This window comes from Pseudopipra pipra, chromosome 10 (assembly GCF_036250125.1).
Source record: "Pseudopipra pipra isolate bDixPip1 chromosome 10, bDixPip1.hap1, whole genome shotgun sequence".
Taxonomy (NCBI): domain Eukaryota; kingdom Metazoa; phylum Chordata; class Aves; order Passeriformes; family Pipridae; genus Pseudopipra; species Pseudopipra pipra.
Genome location: NC_087558.1, coordinates 5,807,954 through 5,831,669, shown reverse-complemented (window position 1 = coordinate 5,831,669; position 23,716 = coordinate 5,807,954). Strand labels below are relative to the sequence as shown.

General features: G+C 37.5%; 1 protein-coding gene across 1 annotated transcript in view; it reads right to left on the bottom strand.

Moving 5' to 3' along the window:
• NAALADL2 (N-acetylated alpha-linked acidic dipeptidase like 2) overlaps positions 1-23,716 on the bottom strand; it is a 436,265-nt gene that overhangs the window by 392,717 nt on the left and 19,832 nt on the right. Inside the window, exon 2 of the mRNA XM_064665876.1 lies at positions 18,012-18,074. The gene's annotated coding sequence lies outside the window, so the exon portion shown is untranslated. The remainder of the gene's footprint in view (positions 1-18,011; positions 18,075-23,716) is intronic.

Below are 23,716 nucleotides of genomic sequence, written 5' to 3'. Positions count from 1 at the left end.
CATCTGGATACTTCTCCTAATCCTATCAAGAAGACAATCATTTATTATCTTTCAGCAGTGTACTCATTACAAAGACTTCCAAAAAGCTAATTCTTTCCCCGCTGGTGTTTACACACAAAGCTCTCATTATCCAGAGCTCTGGAAGTACACAGTCTTCTTCTTAAGGATATATATCATCCTCCTACACAAAGAAACACGACCTTAAAATTCTTTTGTAACTCATGATTGAAGAGAAGTGGATGTTTTTAATTTATCAGCATTTACTCTGCAAAACCACATTGATCTTAACACTGAACAACTGTAACCACAAAGATGCACAGTCTCCTACAGAACTCATCAATTACCTAAAGCTCAAATAATTTTTTTTTAAATAATCAGTCAAGGACTACAAAACAAACAAAAGCCAGGCAGTTTTCTCTGATGCACAGGTGTTGATCTAGTCCTAATATCTATTATACAACCTAAAATAAATTTATTTCTTTTGTAACTCTACTCCTGTATTGCACTACCATAGACTTCATAACATCATTTTCTGTTCTATCAGCCTGCTGCAGCTCATCAAATCTAATATATGAGTTATTTTGAACAAATATCTTTTTATGGAATGATTCTTGGCAATAAAGCACAGTAGAGATCAGGTTTTCAATAAAGGCCTCCTGATGTTAACATAATGCAATAACAGCACTACTAATTTACATCCAACATCACTGCCCAATGAATTCACATCCAGACATCTGGGGTTTTTCAGTGGCCTGCCAGACAAATGTAGGTGGGTCTATATTCTCTGTGCTCCTGTTCACAGCCTTTGCCCGCCTGGTGTACTTATAAAATAAGCTCCATGGATGATGGAATTTCTCTTCTGTTTATATAACACCTTGTAAAAATAGGGGCCTACATTGGACTAAGCCAAATACTCTAATTTTCCCAATACCTACAAATATGTCCTACCTACCAAACCAATCTGTCATTCACAAAAGGGTTGATGCCTAGTCTGAAAATATGCATCTATAAGGAATGCATTTTATAGCAACTCACTCAACCCATTCTCAACTTATTAACTGGCAATCATTATTACATGAAGATATGCAAACTGCAGATCTATGCCACTGCAAACCAACCATTTGACAGAAGAGCTCTGTAAAAGAAACATGACAGGCTAAGTCTGAAGTGCAAATCTCCTTCTTTTAGTCAATATAAAACACATCCTTTCCCTTCAGACAGATTTCTTCCTCAAAGTTTTAAGAAAAGAATGAAGTAGGAGCAAGAAATGAAAGTAATAAAACAGACTGAGTCAAGTCATAATGGCTTGTCAGACAAGGATGAGAAGGGAACTGTGTGACAGAAAAGAAGCAGAAAGATGTAAGGCTACAAATGTTGTACCAATGCCAGTTTTGCTCACTTGCTCCTGCTACCTTCTGCCTTAATATCTTGGGCCCACAGCTGAACTGTCTAAAGGCATGAAACAGTGTCACTTCTTAGGTGCAGTCCTGCAACCTGAAAAACACAATGAGATCACCACTGGATGCGATAAACACACATCGCCACATTATTTCCTAGTTAATGAAATGGTCCCAGGATCCCCAAGGCAATTCTTTCCCATGCTAGTTTTCAAGGACAAACATACACGTTTCTTGCAACGTTCTTTTTCACAAAAGCACTAGAAGGTACAATTATTGAAACATTAGCAAGAAAGGGAAAAGCACAAATGAATAAAATTTGGCTAAAAGCATCATTATCTAGTCTTTGATTTGCCATTTATTAAATTTAGGAGTTTATGATTGTTTCAAATAAAATTAAAAAAAAAAACAAACCAAAAAACAAAAAACTTCAGCACATCACCTCATCTCAAAAGTCCTTCCAAACAACCAGTGAATATTTCAATATTATTTCCTGCCCACTGTAGGAGAGTAGAAAAGTTTTCACTTTCTCTACAGGAAGGAACACATTCCAAAGATGAGGCCTAACAAAAAGATTACTACTACACATTACTCATTTACAAATAAACATACTTTAAATACAAATTTATATACACCTACAAGAAACTGGCCAAGAAACTTGTTGGGGAAAAAAACCCCATACCTCTCCAAAAAACAAAGATACCAAAGATACCAAAAAGAGAACCTCAGCACTGGAGCTGAGAGCCCTTTCCCATGGCTGAAATTCATTCATGAACAGAAGGCTGGTACGTAGTTTCAATTCCATCCAATTCATCAAGAAATGGCCACACACACATACATGGACCCTGAATAGAGTTAATTTTGCCTCCTGGCTGTGCCATCAAACATCACAGCTCTGACATCACCAGCCCCTTCCTCACTGAAGGGCTGACAGGGGTGCACTGGGCTTCAGCAGACAAGTTGGTGGTTGAGCCACCATCCCAGAAGATATTTAAAAGTCATGCAGATGTGGCACCTGGGGACATGTTTTAGTGGTGGCCTCAGCAGCACTGGGTTAATAATTGGACTTGCTGATCTTAGAGGTCTTTTCTGACCTAAATGATTCTGTGATTCGTGACCAAGAAAGAGCTGCACTGATGATGTAAAGCTTCGTGCTGTGGGAACGCTGTACTAAGTTGTGGCACCACAAATTAACATTCTGAATTTGCAGAATAAAGGAGATAAAATTCAACAGAAAAGAAAATCAGAATGAATATAAGATGTGCATACACTAAAGGCACATGCTTGCTAACTCACACTGTTGAGCATCTCACCTACCTAATGGGTGCTCGAAGGACCTAAAAAAGACAGCACAGACAGCATTAAATTCCATTAACTCACACACAAAGTTATGTCACTATATGAGCAGCAAATCGTGTTTTGAAAGTGGTTAATCAGCCATACAATGAGAACTGAGAGGGACAACCATAAAAATAAGTGCAAGCATTTCAAAAGCATTTCTTTCTCATGCTGGTTTGGGAAAAGACCTCTGCTTAAATTTTATTCATTGATAAGTGAACTCCTCCCTACCAATTTAGCCAGCCAGTTAACAATGTTATATCATACTTCCTAAGGAGATATCTTTAACTCAGTATCACAGATCAAGAGAGAAGATTAAAACATCCTAATTACAGAGAAATGAATAACATCAAATGGGTAAAGATATTGACATAATTCAAGGGAAAATTAAGAAGGTTAAAGCACTAACAGTGTAATAAAAACCAAAGTAACAAAATAAACATAAAGTTACAAATTACAAGACATCGATTTGACTTCTAAATGTAAACACAAACTTTGGATTTTTGTCTTGTACAAACACAAAAGTCCAAAATAAGACACACTTTGTCACTGAAGAATCAATGCACATTTATGAACTTTCTGGTCCATCCATTTTCCCTAAAAGCTTCCAAGTGAGGATTTTGAGGCATGTATTCTGAACCACTTGGTGAGCTTGCCCTGTAAGATTTGAAGAACTACTTATGTTGGCACAAGCAAAGCACGACCCAGTGACCACATCATGGAAACAACAAGGCTTCCTCCAGATAGCACTGCAACAGATTCTTCAGTGGGTAAAGAAACAAGGTATTAAATTAAAACCTTTTGCTACATGATGGTGAAATAGCTGCACAACTCCGTTTATACAGTGAAAGGAGAACATTCAACCTTCAGAACCCTCACTCCGTGCCAGAACAGATATACAAGCTGGTTGTGCTGAAGTCACAAATGAGAAAGCCTCTCTTGACCAGGAGATAATATGAAATTGCAGCAGCAGGGCCATTCACATGGCTGCATTATCCCATCCTAAAGATCCTGTCACTGACTCTACTCAGCCTGACACACAAAAGAGAAGTAAGCCCAGATCGAGTTCTCCTCAGCACTTGCCTGCAGGATGGTCCCCTGGCAAACAGCACCAGAAAAGATGAAAGCTGAATGGATCATCTGAAACCACTTGTCAGTGTCCCACATCCCACCCTAAATCTCACAAATTCATAATTACTAGAGCATCAGGAGACACGAGAAAGCAGGAATGGTTTACCTGGAAAATGAGAAAGCAGTAACTACAGCAGATAATTTCCTCCACTTTTCAATATTCCAGTGATTTTCTGAGCTTTAATAAGCCATCTCCTCACCTAACATCTGCCATCCAACAAAAGGCTTAACCCAGAAAGAAATTTTTAATACTGGCTCCTTGTGGGACCAAACTGATACATTTTAGCCCATTTCTAATAAATGCAATGATTTTAATCAAATTTGTTCAGAGAACAGAAGATTAGTTAAAGAAGAGAAGTAACTGAAACATTAAATTAAGGTATCATTGGGAATTAAAAATTTAATTTTCTGCTATTATCAGTGGTATATTATGAATAAAGAACACACAATATGCAATTAATATGCAGCACAATACGAACAGCATTTGAGAAAAATGAATTTGATATATAGGACAAAAAGGAGATGAATTCTTAAGCCCAATCCAATTTGCTTTACTATGTTCAATTTTCCCATGGGTATCTGTTTAAATACTTCCAGGTAAGGAAAAAGTCACTACTAAATTCTGAGATATTTTAAGGTGATGATGGTTCATGACAGGCAACTCAATACTTCCTATATTGTATATTTCCTATACAAATCAAGGCACTACTTCTGTAAGCTTCATTTTGTTTGGGTAGATAGCTGCTTTCCACATGGAGCTCCATGGAAAGGAACGGGACAAAGAACACCAGTCTGTAAGTCAAACAGTAGAATTATGTCACTAATTAAAAAGTTAAAATAGGCTTAAAACTTAATCTAAATTTCCAGGTTATCTAAGGTTAAAATGTGTTATTCAAAATCACTAGCCAATGCACAAAATTACATTTTCCTAAGCCATTCAGTGTTCTGTGTATGGATATTTTGAGGGAGAAGAGAGGAAGCAATGCAGTATCAGACAAGCAGCACTTTTTTCCTGTAGGTATCAACAAGGTGAATAGGAAAAGTATCCAGAAAATAAGGCAAATCTGCTGCATGTTAGAGAATGCCTATTTGACTTAAAGGCATTTGCATTTGTACTTAGTTGAAATTATTTTTATTTGATCAAGACAACTGAGACACTGCCAATTTGCTTGACTTCAGCACTTTTTGTGTAACACTAATATTGCTAAGGATTTAATTAAGTTTTTCTTAGCTCACTCTGATTACCACATAGGTTTTGAATTCACAGGTATTTGAAACTCTTCAGAAAACAAACAGCCAATAAAAAAGTTATTTTTATTGCCACTTGACTCCACTCAGGTGCAACTGCATAAAACAAGCCAAGTGCAGGTGGCATGGGCACATTCAGACTTTGTGGTGGGTTTGGGAGCCTGTTTTCAGATTCCTTAACTTTCCCTTTTCCATCCCTTCCATTTTCTGCCTCCCCAGGCAACCAGATTCTTTAAGCACACTGGAGCTCAAACAAAAACTGTATACATGGAGTCCTGTTTTGTACCCTAAATATATATGGAAGGAAAGATTCAGTCCACCAGAATTCTGCAAACCTCATGGTCAGAATCACAACTATGTATGCATTACAGATTTTTTTTTTTTGCTTCAGTAAGATAAAGCCAATGTTACTTTCATGCTTACATGAAACCAGTAATTTTTTCCATCAGTTTTTCTAAACACATTCATTTCATCTATCCAGTCTAACTTAACAAATTGACAATTATTTGCTTATTCCATGTTATCTATTGCCATTTCATTTCCAACAAATCCTGTTTCGTGCTTCTTGAAATGCATTCAGCTGAATGCTCATTTTTGACAACCAGCATTTTTAGAGGGCAACTGTGATCACCCAGACTGACCTTCTACACTGCACAGGCTAAAGAATTTAACTCAGCAATTTCTGCATTGAGCCCACATGCAGCTGGCTGAGCTAGGTCACATATTTTATAGTGATATACAACCTTGTTTTAAATAGTCAAACCACCAGCAAACTATAAATTGGTTAATTACTGTTTTAGATTTCTCTGCCTATAACTGTGACCTTCATATTCACAAAACTAGTGGATCCATTTCTTCCTTACACTTAGTACACGGGTTTGAATTTCCAGCTTATTCCTAAAGTTAAAGCATTTGATAAATCCTCTCCACTTCAAAAGACAGTTATTATTTCCCATCAGTTCTGAGGCCTGATAATGGACACAAATTTTCTTAGATGCAAAAGGAAACACAGCAAGACACAGCTACCAAACCAGTTCTGTAAACAGGCTTATTTATCCACAAATAATGTGCAGCAAAAGCAGGAAGTGTTGAAAACTATTCACTGCCAAAGCTATGCTGGGAAGTCCCTCCTTAGGAGTATTGCTGCAGCTCAGAGATCAATAATTCTGTGCTTAAGCTTGTCAAGTCATAACATTACATCTCATGCATCAAACTTCTTTACACCGATAACAAAGAAGGTGCAGTTTCAAGAGGCTCATGAAGACTTTTCATGAATGGGGGGCTATGAAGTAGTTTTTTCAGGGGTCAAGTACAGTAAATACTGAGACACTTTTTTTTTTTTTTCTAAAAAAGGAAAAAAAAAAAAGATACATTTGTAAAATTCCAAGTTCAGGGATTTGGGTTTATTTGAAATCACAAAATCAGTTGCATGTTCTGAAATAAAACTACAGACACTGCACTTATGTCACAAAACCACACAGCTGGGACACAAGATATTATGCATAAAGACCTATCAGCTCTTGGCAACAGGGACCAAGGTGACACTGACCTCATATAGTGAGAATTACTGACATAGTTCTGTTCATTAACTTTCAAGTACAGTAGCTTTGGACAATTACCTGTTCAGGGCTCTCCTGAAGAGGATCACCCTGCCATCACTCTCATTTTGGGTGTTTGCTGAGCCCTCAGACAGGTTGACACATATCTCTGTATGTTCCAGTCTTGTTCATGGCCAGAGATGATATAAGCAAGCCTGAGAGCAAGAAGCCAAGATAATACTTAAATCATATTACCAGAAGTCTTTCTTGGACCATAAACACCTAAATTAAGATTCAAAGGAAGTCTTTAACAAGTGGGCAAAAGAATTCACCTGAAAATATGTCCTTTATTTTGCTGCTGTTACCCTGATGAATTCTGCCTCAAAATAGACTCTTTTTTTCATTATGTTATAGGCATAAAAATGTTTACATATACTCACTCTGCATGCATTCTTGAGTTAACTCATGCTTTAGTCTTCCTCAGAAAAGATAAAGAGTTTTGTTTTTTTTAAAAGAAGGATGAGTGTATACTGAAGAGACATTTTCTTGAGAAAATTACATGGCTCCGAAAACTTCAGAAGTAAATTTTAAGCCACATAGCTTTTATTTTTTTAAAGCATTTAGCTATAATTTGCCTTTACCTTATCCCTTATTTCATAACTGCAATTACTTTAGATGATCAAGTTTAAGAGAAAAAAAGCAGTACAGTAAAACAAAGCAAAAGGCAGCAAAATATTTTCAGTGGTTAAATTCTGCTTTGGAAATTCATATTCACGTGATTTGGTAACCTAAGTGCAAACAGGAAATCTGCAGATTAGGAATATTTTTATGGGCACATTTCATTGAAAACTAGATATCTTTTGAGATATTTACTGACTGCTTAACTTTTTAAATTCTTTACTTCTGTAGAGAGCTATAAAGCAGCATTGTGTGTTTAACTGATTAGACAAAGATACCTGCTTACTCAGCCTAAATAGAGTTTAAAACTTTTGCTAAATCCAGTTCTTAGGACTCAAGGCCTGTCAGAAAAAAAATAGTGTATATATTATGGTTTGAGAATACACACATACATGGACACTATTTATTTTAAACTACTGAAAAGAGTATTAATTGGTGCTGCATTCGCAGTACAGGTGTGCTGCTGGAATGCAAACAAGCACAGATTATGCAGAACGAAGTACAGGCAGTGATTTTGAGGTGTTAATTAGAAACACAAGGGATATGAGAGCATAGTGGAAAAAAATGAATGTGCTGATTCTGGGAAAAAGAGAAACTTTTTAGAACAAAGCATCCAGAATAACACTTCCAATAAAAACAGAAACATGCAGTTGGCAAAATAAATTGGGTACATCTACAGTGCCTACAGGAAACCCTATTTAGTGCAGTGGTCTGGACCTCAGTCCATTCTTCTGCAACACAGGACCTACAGACTCAGCAGGTTTATCACAGGCCAACTGCATCTCCCGTAGAAATCCTTGAGGGTTTTGTCATTGGAAAGTGATACCAAATACAAAAATGAGCTTTTTGCAGGTAAATTGTGCAACTCCCATTAAATTAGAACTATAGGTTAATTAACATTCACATCTGTAATAACAGCATAAGTAGGATTAGCTATCTGGATTTTGGGGAAATATGCAAACGAACATCTTAATTTGAAATGTTTAAGATGCAACAGATACTATTAAGTAACAGTTTACCTCTACTGTTCACTTCTATTGAACTTCAAGCCACAAGAGCTTCAACACAAAATTTCACTTTTTTTGCTAAAATCTTCCATGCACCTTCTATTGCGATGCCTTTTTCAAGCTTCACTCGAACCATAAAACAAATAAAAATATCAAACCAAACGTAACTTAGAAATAAACTGTAAATGAACATGATCCTAATGCAGATTATCACAAATTATAACATCAATTTAATCCCACTAATATTAATGAAATGCAATGGAAAAAGTGATGCACATCAGAAACTTCTGTTGTGTCCTCATGTGGAGCTCCTGGCAAGAGGGAAGTTCAGATTGACTTGTTTGACACAGCACACTAATGCAATATAGCACCAAAAAAGGGGGTTCCAAAACAAAATCTGTACAATCAAACACCACGTCGGATTTTACTAATTTTTTAAGACATGGGAATCATCAATTTTGTTACATAACCACATAAGATAGTTTAAGACCAGAACCTGAGGTTTACACACTTGCATGTGTAAACCTGTCAGCATGACTTTCAAACCAAATTTGCTGTCTGACCCCAACCTGAAGCAGAAACAGGTTTATCAGAGCATCGCTGAGTAAACTCTCCATCCTGTAAGTGCTCTGCCATCCTGTCAGAGCACTTGGTGTGTACTGCTAAGAAAGAGATGTACAGCTGCACACAGCAATAATCAACAGATTTGTCCCCTGCTGCTTCAAAGCTGTTATCCAAGTCTACACACCACCACATCATTGTGCTCCTTTTTCAGAATGGAACGTAATAATACAGATTGAAGTCTCTGGATAATTCAGTGAAAAGCTGCATTCTTTCTTAAGAGGATCTGCTTAGAGTATCATCTTCCAGAATCCACTGAAAGCCAGCAAAAGTAATCAGGTAAAACACTGCCTTTTGGAAAACATCGATTTGCTCAAATGCAAGCATGCTTTTCACTATGAACCCTGTATTGAGCTCCCCCTCAAAACAACAAACAAAAGAACTGCTACTTCTCAATCTGAGTTTCAGAAGAAAAACAGAAGGTCTGTGCCTCTGCAAAACCATTACTGCTGACTCCGTATTGACAGCATTCACAAACCCTGAGAAAGGAGTATAATAAAACAAATACTGCACAGATTAAAAAGCATAACAGATTATTTTAAGAAGAAAAAAAAATGGAAACACCCAAGAATTACTTCTTCCCCCTTCACTTTCCTCAAATCCTAGACCACCAGTGTTATGTCTCCATCACAGACACTTTTGTGGGCAAGGAAAGAAAATCTCAGACCACAGGTGGCTTCAGTGGCTTAGTGAACCTTAACCTGCCATAAAGTTAAGACCAAGAACATAACACCATTTGACTGCTGTTTCAGCTCAGTGGTCATTTTGAACTTAGCAGGTCATAATCTAACACAGCCCAGAAAAGGTTCATAGGGCCTTTTCCACAGCGAGTAGAAAGACCTGATGTCCATCTGTTCCATAGAGTTTACAGCATAAACTGACCTCCACATCACAGAACACTGAAGATGATGCATCAAGGACAAATGTAAGCTAAGCAGCTTTAGAGTGTTTTATGATGTTACCCGTATTCCAGGTTAATATGAGATCTTTATACTGGTATATTACTGTGTCTGAGGCCACTGGTTATACTGCAGCTTCTTTACCAGATTGCATTATATTTCTTTACAGTTCCTATCTGCTTTCAAATTTAAGCAAACCCCGGGGAATGCAGCCGTTCGGTATTTTTGTTGATAGCTTTGCTGCTCTGCCACCATCTCTCTCAAGAGAGCTTGTTAGGTGTAATACCTCTAAGAAAAGGTTTAAGTAACAGTTTGTTCCAACTCCTGAGAAAAGTAAAAATAGTTTTAATTATGCTCTCATTTCCATGCCAGGCCATCTTCTTTACTACAACATCCAACTACATTCTGCACTGCAACAGATTTTGAGAAACAAATGAAAAAGCATCCCCAGCTCCTTAAGATGGGAAGGCAGTTTTATTTATCCAGCAGTAGGTATCTGAAATGCCTATCATAAAGATACCATAAAAACAGTTGAACAGATATTTCTTATTGCAAAGGGAAATGAGAGAAAAATCTGCAGTATAGCTTGAAGACAAATCTTCACAGCTGCATTTGTCAAGCTTGAGCTGATTCTGAATATATATATTCAGTATAGGAAAAACACAAATGAAAAACAACAGGATAAAGAAAGGAAGCCGACTTCTTCCATTGGGATGAAAGAACTGACACTGCTACAAAAGCTAAAAAACAAGGCACTCTCACTTCTTATTGCAAATGTATTCCCACAAACATTGCAGAACCACCAGACTATTCAAAACTAAAATGCAAAGGGTCACATCCCCTGTCAGCTGCCGTGTCTCTTCCAGAGGCTTCAGTTCTGCTCTCAGCCTTTGCTTTATTTCCACACGTTTCAACATGTACCTATGAGGCAGATTTTTCTGTGTGTTAAGACAACTAATGGAGAAATGAAGACGTGAGCATAGACATAGAAAAGCCAAAAAAAAATTAAATGTGGGAATGTGGAGAAGTTTCATCTTATGTACTAAAGGAAAAGTTCTAAAGCGATTCACCAACATAATTGTCTTTCACCTGAGGTAAACTGAGCTCATGAAATTATATTTCCAAAATCCAATCTATCATTTTCTGAATGATATTCACCATATAGCTGTTGACTACAACAGTGATAGTACTATCTAGGATAAAGGATATTTATCTGACAAAGTCACACTTTATAAAAATAACTGCAAATACACAGCTTGCAATAAATGCTACTCGCTAAACTCACAACAAAACCAAAAGGTCTGCAGTGACAAACTCCCAGTGCAGTGTGTTTTAAGACATCAGGGGCTTAGCTGATTTTGACAGAGGGCACAGGTGGACTTGGAGGAGTCAACATGAAAACAACAGGAATTCTTTAGCCCTGGAAGAGAAGCTTCCCAAAAACTGGGAAGCTGCTTGCCTGCCTTCAAGTCCCTCAATCCTGTCTCTAAACAATGCATTGAAACCTGAGGCTTTTCAGTTCCACTTCCTGCAAGCCTCACATATTGGGCAGCCTCCTTGTTGAAGCTGAAACCTGTGTTACTTTAATTACAGTATTATTTATTTGCCGTGCAGGTGTTTTGTTGGGGAAGGGAAGCTGGGATGATTTTTTTTAAAATCAAAAATCAGTTATGGCTTCGGCTTTTATGAAAACAAAACCATTGCAAAACATTCATCTCTGTGGAGACGAGCTCTTTTCCATAATGCACTGAGACGCCTTGGAGCACCGAAAGTGCTCACACTCGGATGGTGAAACATTTTGCTCCTCTATCTATGCATATAAACTGAATCTCCAGCAGGTAAGACTCATTATGTTGTTGAAATCCATCAGAGCTTTGTCACTGACATCACTGGGATGAGGATGGTTTATTTATAGAGGTATATCCATATTTTTTCTAAGAAAATATAAAAAAAATCCTTATAATTGACAATGTTACCTAAAGGAGTCTCTTAACTAAACAGCTTGAACAGCTCGATTTACTAATCACTATTGCTGATCACTTTTAAAATGTCACTCTAACCCAGCACTTATGCTTAATCCTGTTTCCAACAAAACAAATGTCAAAACTCTCCCAAGAAGATTATCTCCTTCATAGGTCTTTAGGGTATAGAAAACACTCATTTTAAACTCAGATTTGCTATATTTAGAGCAGCATAGTCTTAAAGAATTATTAAGTATACTGAGAATACCGGGAGGATGCTAAATATTACACCTCTGCCCTGAGCTACAGCAAGGTCTGAAGCATCTATTTTAGCTTCCATGTTTTCTTGAATTTTTCAATATTCATGTGAGAAATAAAGACCGTATACCTTCCATGTTTTCATAATTTCTTTTGCACACTACTCTAGATATTTATCAAGTAACAAACTGCAATTATGCTTGAAACCAAAGGCTCATTGTCACGTCATACAAAAGAATCATCAGTTCTAATTTGCACAAATGGAACCACTCATGCCTTTCTTTGTGCCAAGGCATGTAATCTCCTCCAAGTTTATGGAATTATTCACCTGAGGGAGGCAGTCAATCAAGGCAGGGCTTAAATTCAATGTTTCCTTAATTAGACTTCTGAATTTTTACTGCACGTTCCTAAAGGCTCTGCCACAGTAAACTAGACCTCAGTGTCTTGTTTCTTCAGGAAAAGAGCCTTACTTTGGGATATGACAGCAGGGACCACTTCCACCACTGCTGAAAGTATAATTTAAGGAAGTGCAAACTGAAACAGCAGAAACACACAAGTCTGGTGGGCTGTAAAGAACCTCTCAAGTGCAACACACTTCGCAGCACAACGAGAAGATGTTCTACAGGGGAACAATAAAAAGATGGTAAAATAATGTCCTCCTGGGTTTTGGAATTCCTGCTATGAGCAGAGGAACATGTCAGCTCAGAGGAGCTTGGACACAGAAGCTTTTCTGATCAAACTCATTGAATAGTATTTCTAGTCTTCCATCAGAGCAGCCACGGGCAGTGTCCCTCCCCTTCCAGCCAACACAATCCTCTATTACAAACCCACGCTTAGAGCATGGGTCAGTTAACAAAAAAAAAAAAATAAAAATCCAAGAAAAACCCAACCAAGGCTAATTTGTAACACTGTCTCACTATATAAACCCAGCTCTCCATCCACTGCTGGGAAAAAAAAACTGCTTAAAATTATCATCCTTAAAATTTACAGTATGGGGCCATCGCTGTATTAGTTTACACCATCTGTAACAAAAGAGAATCTTGTTGTCTTGGCACAGCCCTTCTAATAGTCTTCAGTCCTCACAGGAGACAAATATTTTACATGCAGTTTCCTTCAAGGCAAAGAACACAGCATTCTGTGTCGATTTTTAATTTTAAGATAAATACTTTCACTTCCAGTTTGCCACAAGCAAAAATCACTAGAAGTATGAGCCTTTTAGGAGTTTTGTAAAATAAATATGCTGGTCTAGAAAAACTGTTATTTTTTTACAGATGATTTTACAGTTTAGTTTTTCTATGGTCAGTTGTGCACTACTGCAGTCAGAAAAGATGAATTTATTCCTCTAAGGAATTAATGCAGTACTGAAGGATTATGTTATGGTCTCCTAATTATTTTATGGCACCCTATAGAGAGAATCGACTTCAAACAACACCACACTTCTGTTGATGAAAACATTGCTCTACTTATGTGTCATTTTAGTGTGGCATAGCAGGCTGTCACAATCTACCTCCTGCATGCAAGTCAAGCTTTTACTGATGTTAAAATCTTAATTATGTCTCTGTACTTAATTCAAGAACATTGAGCCAAATTCTTCCCCAAAACAGTGGAAAATAAGGGAATACCCCTAACAACAGATGGGGGATGGAAGGCTGTATTTGTTTCCTTTATATGAAGACTTTGTGTGAAATCTTTGCTCTACTGGAGACCACTGGAATCAGTGACAAGTTTGCATAACCTGTTTCTAGAGCTACAGAAGGCTCGCAGGAGTTGTATTCAGCACTCAAATTATAGCTAAAATTTTGAAAGAAGCCTAGGGACATGCCTATCAAATACAGCCAATATAGTAACTCAGTGGCAATTCATTGATTTTCTTACATAATTCCACTCTATATGAGGCCATATGAACTTGGGACCTGATTCTGAACGGAATTTCAAACAATTTTTTTCGAGGAAATGCAAAAATATAAAAAGCAACCCCACTTGCAATTATCATTATTTGTTGCTTAAACAAATATTACCATTTCATAGAGAAAAATTAAAATGCATTAGGTCCTGCTAATGCTTTTCAGTGCTGAAAATACTCCCAAGATGCTTTTGCTAAAATAATGACTTGAGGAAATGTAGTCAAAGACACTTCCCTGCACCCTCAAATAGGCCACGCCCAGATGATTACAAAACATGCATTTCGAGTCACTGTTTTGACTAAAGACTCAGGTTTCTGGGGTTCAACACCTGAAGCTTCCTCCCCTGCCTTTGCTCTGTTGAGTTGGCAGCAACTGAACCATTTCACCATTAAGCTACTTCACGTATGTTCCTGTACAGTTTCAGTGATTTTCTGGCGGTTAATCTCTCAGACCATCATTAACACATTACAGTCAGAGGCAATCGTGAGAGAATGATCAATTAACCAAGTGATTAGCAGTTTTCTTTGCCCTGTCCCACCCCCTAAAATGAAGTGGTTCAGGCTTGACCACCGTGCCACAATGAAAACAAGCAAATCGCATTTTACCTCATTATTCCTGTCTGAATAGCAAATTACCTAAAACCAACTCGTTCAGCCATGGCAATGAGGAGCTGCAAATTGTTTGTTAGCATTGTCTTCTTTATGTGTCCTTTCTGCTACGAGTTCTATTGCAGCACTTGCTATTTATAAAGCAACAACACAAAATACTTCACAGGAATCCAGCTGGATAATGGTTTAACAGCTGAAAGGTGGCAGCAGCACAGAGTAGAGTCTCAGATACAAAGAGAGATGTACCAATTTCTTTTTTCCATAAGTGACCTTCCTGAAGTCCATGGAAAACATAGACACTTAAGGAATAATATGATGCAAGTCAGAAGAGGTACTGAGCATGATTTTAAGGAGGAATGATCTTCAGGATTTTAAATGCATATTCTAAAAGTAATAAATTATAATAAATTGTAATAACCTAAATAATTGTAATAACTTAACTGACACACTCATGAATGCAAACTCCTCCAAATCTTATCTTTCCCTACTTTACCAGGTTATCTTCCCTTACTTCCCCTGCCCTCCTCCCCCTACCTCAATTACATTTTCTTCATATACAGAAAAGCCATCTTGCTCCAGGAATAGTCATATATTTGGGCACTGGGAAAGGTCTGTGATTCATCCTGCTAAAATATGAGACCAGCATGTCCCCATGACTTAAAAATACAGCACCTTTATTAATCTGAAAGGGAAGAGAGACATTTGTGTATGGAAAGAGGTTGCAGGAATATTCTGGGTTCAAAAGCTGAACAACTGTCATAATGAGTAGCAAAGTCTAATTACTTGGGGGAGGAACGGAACAGGATGGACCACAATCAGTTAAAATGAAACATTTTCACTTACAGTTTAAGAACAGAAACTGATGCAGAAAGATACAGCTCTTAGTTCACCTCCCTATTCCTTTGCTCCTGGTTGAAAGTAAGTTTACTGGAAACCTGTATTAGTGGCACAGCACTGTCTCTGGCCCACTTCCAGGACAGGTTCTCATCGGAGCAAATCCCTTTGGTTCTTCCCAGGCTCATTCCCTATTTGCAAGTTCCTTAGTCAACTAAATAAGCAGTGGTGGTGTTCACATGTTTCTCCTTTCTTAATTAATCTGTGTTTGCTATTTGCTGGATGGAAATCTTAAACAATCTCCCACTAAAGTTGTATTCTAACTTGTGGTGATTTTGCCAGCCAGCACATTTCATCCATTGCTTGTAGGGACATCCAGCACTTCAGAGAAATCTCATGATTCAGACCAATATATGGAATTAATTCCTGTATATGCAGTCAGCTGGCACACAGATTTAAATATGCATCACTATGGATCAGAGTATGCCCATCTGTGTAGAAGAAGCTGGGACAAATCAGCATCAGTAACATTGTCAAACTTGGTTGGGAAATTCGGTGAGCAAAAGTCTAAGCTTCTGCAAATCTGCCAAGTCATATTTAAACATATTTTTGTCTCCAGGCATTTCAGAAGTGTTCTAGATTGGCCTTTGCAGCACTGCTTTACTCCTAAGTTCATGTCCCATTTAGATGTGAAATGCTACAGATTTCTATTTAGATTTACCTCAAAACAATTTACTATATGTAAGTAAAAGTGGAATGGGAGGGTGAAGTTTGGGGACTGCATAGGGCTAATAGCACAGAATTCTACTTTTATTTCATCCTAGTTTTCCTCCCTTCCATCTCTGTTTACAGTATTATTAATTAATTACACAAATAACAGCCTTGGACTGTCTGGTTCCTTTCTTGAAATTGTCATCACTTTTCACACTGCCAGAATTCATTTTCTGACTTTGTAGATTCACACCTCAGATTTTCTTCTAATGTAAACAGAAGAAAAGCAAGATTGGGCAGCCCACTGCTGATAACACAGTATTAGAGATTGCCTTAAAGAGCTTTGTCCCAAAGTTGCTACTAATATGTAAACAAAACAGCATCCAAAGTACAAATTAAAGGTGTTCTTTGGAAGTTCTAGTTAACAAAATTTTGATTTCTAGTTAAAAGAACAAAAATTAAAATTCTAAACCTTCAGGAAATTAAACGGTTATTTTAAATATTAATTTTAAAATTTGTTTTAAAACAAACTCAACACATTTAATTTTAATTAAGTCAAAGGTATACCAGAACTGTAAAAACCAGCTATGAAATGTGATGCATTAAAAATGCTTAAACAGGTAACAAACATTCATACACCAATGCAAAGAAATTAGTAGAGCTAATCAGGCTACATTACAATCCCAGATAAAAGATGAACAGAAACAAAACCTCCATACAGGGCAGGTGACACTGTAAATTGTTCTTGTTTTCTCTCGAAGAGTCCAATTCCTTCCCCAATTTCCTAGCAGTTTCCAGAGTACAAAAGGGACAACAAAGTGATTTTTCTTCAGTTCTTCTGTTTTTAAAAATCTGTTGTTAGCAACAGCGATAAAACACAGCGAGGTTTTAGGATATGCTGTGACAAAACATAACGTGCACTGAAATAGAAACTTTGTGTTGTTTGCCAGATTGCAAAATGTGTGGGAATCGTTATTGAAGAATCCCTTCAGAAATACACAAAACATCACAAAACAATTCTTTCTGTATGGTGTGAACTCATTTCTTTTAGGGGAAAGTGGTAAACTCCCGTTCTACTGCTATTTGCAGGTTACACTTCTCAGACATCAAACGCAAAACAGACAAAAATCAGATATAGCACTAGGTCTGTCTTCAACTTCAGCTCATATTTAAAGGATCACGAGTATTTCTAGAGAAGTTAATGAAGTTTCTTCCACAGAAGCTTTAGTAAAACACTCTGTATTTTTGATTGCAATCTCAAAACCTGAAGTTCAAGGAGGAAATAAGACATTTTTATTAGATGTGACTGTAGTTTAGATGCTTTGCTGTATCTAAACCATCTCAAGCATTACTTAAAATGACATTTCAACGGATACACATTCTTGTGCTAATACTTTTGCATTAAAAGGAGTAGACTGATATTGTGCATTAGGTTCACTTGCCCAGCCAGCAAATACATAAGAAAAATAACTTAACTTTTGATTTGCTTACAAGCAGCAATATCCACTATAATAACCATATAACATACAGTGAAAGAGTGAGAAATTATATTGAGGAAAACTATCAAACTTAGAACTATTCTTTAGAAACAAATAAAACCACACAGCTATTCATATTTTATGTGGCTAGTACTGCTGCATGAAAAATTTTGCAAAGTAATTACCATAATGCACAAATATTTCTGTAGAAGAAATTAGGCAATAAATCCATTTTGTTAGTGGCATTCTCAAGCATGGATTGTACTATACAGCTCCCATACATGCTCATCAGGTAATTGGTAGGACTTTCTAGCATTCCATCCTTCATAAGCACTGAAAAGTCAATGTTATTTAACTGTTGCACAAATGTTAATAAAAAGTCATAATCCAGGGAGCTTACCCTGGGTCAACAGAAAGAATCCCAGAACCATCCAAAGTTATTTCCAAAGTCCAGACAAGAGATCTGAAAGAGAGAATAACAAAGAGTTTGTGACAAAGCTGACACAGAGTCCCCTGAAAGGAGCAAAATCAATTGTGACATTTTTCATTTATTTGTAAATGCATCTTTGGCAGTGTGCTCACTCCAAATGACAGCTGACTCTTAGAGAATAGGGGAGGTGATGGTAAAAGAGAGGAATCCTGACAGTCGCTTTAATGAGATTCTGCGTCAGGATCACTCCACCACTTTCCCTCAACAAGGAGTGTGCCCTTCACTTTCAATCTTGCCTCCTCCAATTTGGAAAGCATTAACCCTATGAAAAACTCAAGTCAGCCTCCTCTAATCAGCATCACAGCTCTTCTTCCTACATCTCCATCACCATCTCACTGACATTTATGTATGGAGTCTGCTCACGATTTTAAATACGTATAAGTACCACAGAGAAAATTAAACTTCAACCTGATAGTATTACTTTAATCAAAGTCTAGTTGCAGTGTGTGTGGTGAGAGGACAAGACTTAAAATACACCTTAGCTGATATTAGGAGCTCAAGCCCAGAAAGCTTCCCTTCCAGCTGAAGGAATTATGCTGCTTAAAATGTTCAATGCACGAACCTCGGATGCTCACATCTTCTTTATTACAAAAGTAAATAGGAAAATTTGTAACGGGACAGGAAACTTGCCTTGCAAATATTGAGAAAATGATCATTCTGGGAACAGAAGCAGACAAGGAATTTTAATAACTAATGATGTGCAGCATGATACCAAGTATTTCAGGAAAAGGCCACTGGCTTGAGGATCTAATGCTTTAGTACACTTACTCTAATCTGAGATATTTCATTCTCACATTTTCCAACAATAACACATTTTTTTGTTGTTCAAACTTGTTTTCTAGTACTATATCACATATCTTTCAATGAAACTAGATGACAGCACTGCATATATCATGGTAGCCTCAGGCTGCACTGAAATTAGTATTTTATCCTCTGTTAACATCAGTAAAACATTTGTATTACAATAGGAAGTTTTTTGTAAAAAAAAAAAAACAAACACATAGACACAGAAAAAAAATATCTCCAAACCTCTCATACTGGCATTGCTAAGAGAAGACTGAATCCCATCTCTTTTGCATGCAATTCTCCCTCTTCTGAGCAATAAAGCTGGTGAAGGGACGAGAGAAGTCCTATGAGGAGCAGCTGAGGGAGCTGGGGTTGGTTTAGTCTGGAGAAAAGGAGGTTCAGGGGAGACCTTATCACTCTCTGCAACTACCTGAAAGGAGGCTGTAGCCAAGTGGGGATCAAGTCTCTTCTCCCTAGTAACAAGCAAAAGGACAAGAGGAAACTGCCTCAAGTTGTGCTGGGGGAGGTTTAGATTGGATATTAGGGCAAAAAAGTTCACCAAGAGGTCTGCCAAGCCCTGGCACAGGCTGCCCAGGCTGACACACCCTGCCAAGAGGTACTTAAAAGACATGTAGATGTGGCACTTGGGGACATGGGGCAGTGGAGGTTTAATGGTTGGACTCGATCTGATTTCTAGATAAACAAGCTTGGTTTGAAAAAACTAAAACATCTGCACTAATACTGGTCAGAAAACAACTCCATGTCACCTCTGTATGAAAGCTGGCTAGTAAGTCATGTTTGAGGAGTCTGCAATGAATTAATCTATGCCACAATCTGCTCAACAATCTGTCTCCATAAACCATGAATAAAGATCATTCATTGCTTGAAAAAAAGGAGAGAGATGGATCATCTTCATGAGTTACAGAGCAGTTTGCATGACAGCCTTCAGAGAACCAGTGCAGTAATCCACAGCTCGAGCAAAACTTCCATTTTCCATTTGATTATTTTATTTAAAAAACACAGTTCTTTAGAGTATTGTGGAGTTTCCTAGAAGAAATCTTTTTGGCACCTTCAAGTTAAGGATGCGGATTAAAGGTGCAACTTTGAAATCGTTTGCAATATCCTTCCTGGTGTGTATGATCTTTCAAAGAGTCTCAATTGATAGAAACAAGGACTGTAACCACTTTCTGTATTAGCTTTTCTTTTTTCTCTCACTGAAGGTTCACTCTTCGCTGAAACACTTTTAAATTAGCGTCACAAAGCCCAGCACAACATTAAATCACTTACTGAGCGTATCAATCTCAGTTAACAAAAAAAAAAAAACAGAGTACACTTAAAAACGAATTCTCTGGCAGTTTCTTCTGATTGAGATCAAATCTCCGAAGTTAAAAGACCCCTCATATTTCATTCCTAGAAATATACAGTTACTCCTAGCAACCTCTCACATTTGGATGGAAAGCAGAAAAGGCCAGTTTTGGCCTGTGCTCCAGTAAGGGAGCACCAATGAAAAATAATGAAGTCAAACACACATTTGGAAAAAAATTACTATTTAGCTCCAAGGAAGGTTGTTTTATAATTCAGACAGGTGATCTGGAGGCACAGCGGAGCAATAATGACTAACATCACATACTAGAGGGAGTATAAATTTTAATGATACCACTCATAAACCCCACATTTTAAAGGTTACAAAACAGAAACAAGCTTACAAAGAAAACACATAAATCATTCAAGGTGTTGGGTTCCCACTCCTTAGCTATTTTAAGAACTAACAGACTGTCCATCACTAAATAAACTAGAATATGCTGTACTCATTTATGCAGGGCTGAAAAGGAATGTACACTAGAGTTCAGCAACCATTCACCACTATAGACTCTATTCTTAGCAACACAATAGCCATAACCATTTATTCATTACTCAATAAAATTAAACAGAAACACTGGACCAAATTCACTTTCATCTAGACAAGATCTCAACAACACATAATTAGCACTATAGTTACACGGAGTTCTCAGCCAGAGACATTAATGCACTTAGCTATTTGCTCTTACACACTTCATTGTAGGCCCTTAAATATCTTCAGTGGGGCAGTTACATCAACAGACTGGATCACCTGAATAATCACCACTATAATCTGTTCTTGGTTTTTCAACTTTAAGTTCAAAATTGCCTTGCAGAGAGTTCACTCCTTAACTGCTGCACCTGGACAAGGAAATTGAGAAGTGGACCCATGGGAACCTCATGAGCTGCAACAAAACCAAGTGCAAGGTGCTGCATCTGGGCTGGTTGGAGAACAGAGACAAGAGTGTTGCAAAGCAACTTTCTATCCCCTCTCTCCACTCATCCTATGAGGATGAAACAAAGCCCTGTATTCTCATTTTTATTAATTTAATTGGACTGAATTACAACTGTATTTATTGTTGTGCCTATAAGCTACCAACATGGGACATTTTAAATGGATGGTTGTTGAAATGCTGACTCAGAGCCAACGAGCCACTGTTAACTTCATAAACTGTGAACTTTGACAGACTTGTCATTCAAATCCAAAAATGATCCTTTGAGCTGAACAGCAATTTCCAGAAAGATGTGTAGCTTTGCTCAGTGGTCACTTCTCTTAGTCACAGAAACTGGCACCTCCATTTCACTGCAAGTAACTTCCACCTTCACAACACTAACATACTCCAGGCTCCCTGCTGGAGGCAGCACACCAAGGGTCAGGCTCACCACGGAAAGCTTTCACTGCATAAGGTTTGCTCCATTCCAGAAATTAGGCTTTTAGAGTTTGGTTTTCAACACTCACTCTGCTTTAACATTACTTTTCATCTTAATATCCTTTTATATTTGAGCTGGTTAATGGATAACTCAAAATTGATTTATTTTTTCAGAATTAGACACACACTGAAAGACACTTGAACCAGGGTCATTTTGCCTTGCTGCAAAGTCCAACAAGATTATCAAATAAGGCCTCATCCAAAATCCTCCCATGCTAAATAGAATATTTCTACTGGCTGGGTTTCATATGGAATGCAGATTTGGGATCTAGTCTCAATCCAAGTGGGAGTGCAGCAATCAACAACACAACTACAGAGCTCTCACTAGCACTTATGGGATTTCAAACTGCAACCTTACCTCTGAAATTTCTGCATCCAATTACCAGTTACCAGAGGCCACCAATCTCTTAAACTTTAATGGTTAAAGAAAACTCAGTGTTTGGTTTACAAAGGCAATAAACACCTAAATGTTTGCAGTAAACTGTTTTCCTTACGGTGTATTTTTAATTCTGGAATCCTTTCCTGTAGCTATGGAGGAACTTTATTTAAGTAAACTGCTAACCTATTATTTTTCCAGTCTTTGTTTTCTTTAGGAAATTATTTAAGAAAAACCTCAAACAGTGATCTCAGCATTCATACAGCAGTGAACTTCAGATACAGTAATTGCATTGCTGTGAGCTATGACGACTTTCCCATGGGGGAGAAATGACCTGGTAATTCAAGAATGACAAAGTCAAAAGTAAGGTAAGCTGGGGGAGGGAAAGGATTTCCCCCTAGGATGAGATAAATATAATTTCTCACAGCAGTGTATATGTCTCTTAAGCCTCAGGTGGTTTTAAGTTAATGAGATTAGTTCCAGCAGGCAGTGAAATCCCAGGATATAGGATTTATATTTCAGCAGTTTTCACTTCATCCAGCAAGCACGGTGAAGTCAATCTTTGTGTCATTTTGTTATTGTCCTGGTTTGGGTCTTGTTCTCAGGCTCAAGCCTGGCTAAAGAACCTCGTAACTTTGACTTGAAAGCTTAAGCATCATGTAAAGAGTATGTTTAAAAGGGAGGAGAAAGGCAGCAAACTTAATCTCCAGGAAAGGATTTTTTATTTAACTTTTCAGATGTACTTTTATGCAATGGAATTTGTTCTTATACTTTTTTTTTATTCTACCAAAGTCACACACGTTTTTATCCTGAACACGAAATAAAAAAGAGCATGCATTGTTGCAAAAGACACTGCTTTTAAAAAATTTACACCCTAGAAAGAGAGACATCTTTAGGATGACTGACTAGTTCAGTCTTCTATGTGTTGAATGATTACCCTGCTTGATAACAACCAAAATGAGCTCCCATCCACTGGATGTACAAACTGGAGTTTCACTCCAGCCCCCAGTTCTGCTCATACAACCAAACCTTCACTCCAGTTGCCAGTTCCAGTCTGATCACAAGTTATACTGGGGCAGCCTCATGCAGTGCAAGGACAGGGCAGCATTTTGGCTGATGACAAAGCACAGCAGAAGGATCAAGAACTGTACGGAGCAAGTGCCTGGACCTATCTGAAAGATAAATCATTACACTGACCTGTTAAGCGGAAGGCTTTTAGAAAATAAGAAAATGGGGGAAAACTGAGGTCAGATGACAATACTGATTTACACACACTAAGAATTCTTCTACGCCCAGCTTCCTTTCTATTGACAATCACTGCATATTAATATCTGCTAATTTAGCAATTGTTCTACACACTGGATAGTATTTTTAGTTGTGAATTTGAATTTAAAAAAAAACATTTAAAGAAAATGCAGAAAAATCTAGTGTTGACAACATACTTCAGGTAACTCTTTCCCATGCAATAAGGGAATGACCACAGTCCTTTCCTCCCCTCTTGTGAAACAAAATGTGTAGATATCACATCAAGAAAATGCTCATATTGGTCCCAGGCTACTTTCCAAGACAGTCTGATTAAACTTCATATCCAGAAAGCACACAAAGGAATTATTTTTATTGGGGTAATTTAACCTCGAGATACAAGGTAAAATCTACTAAAAAGATTTAATAGAATACCCAAGTCC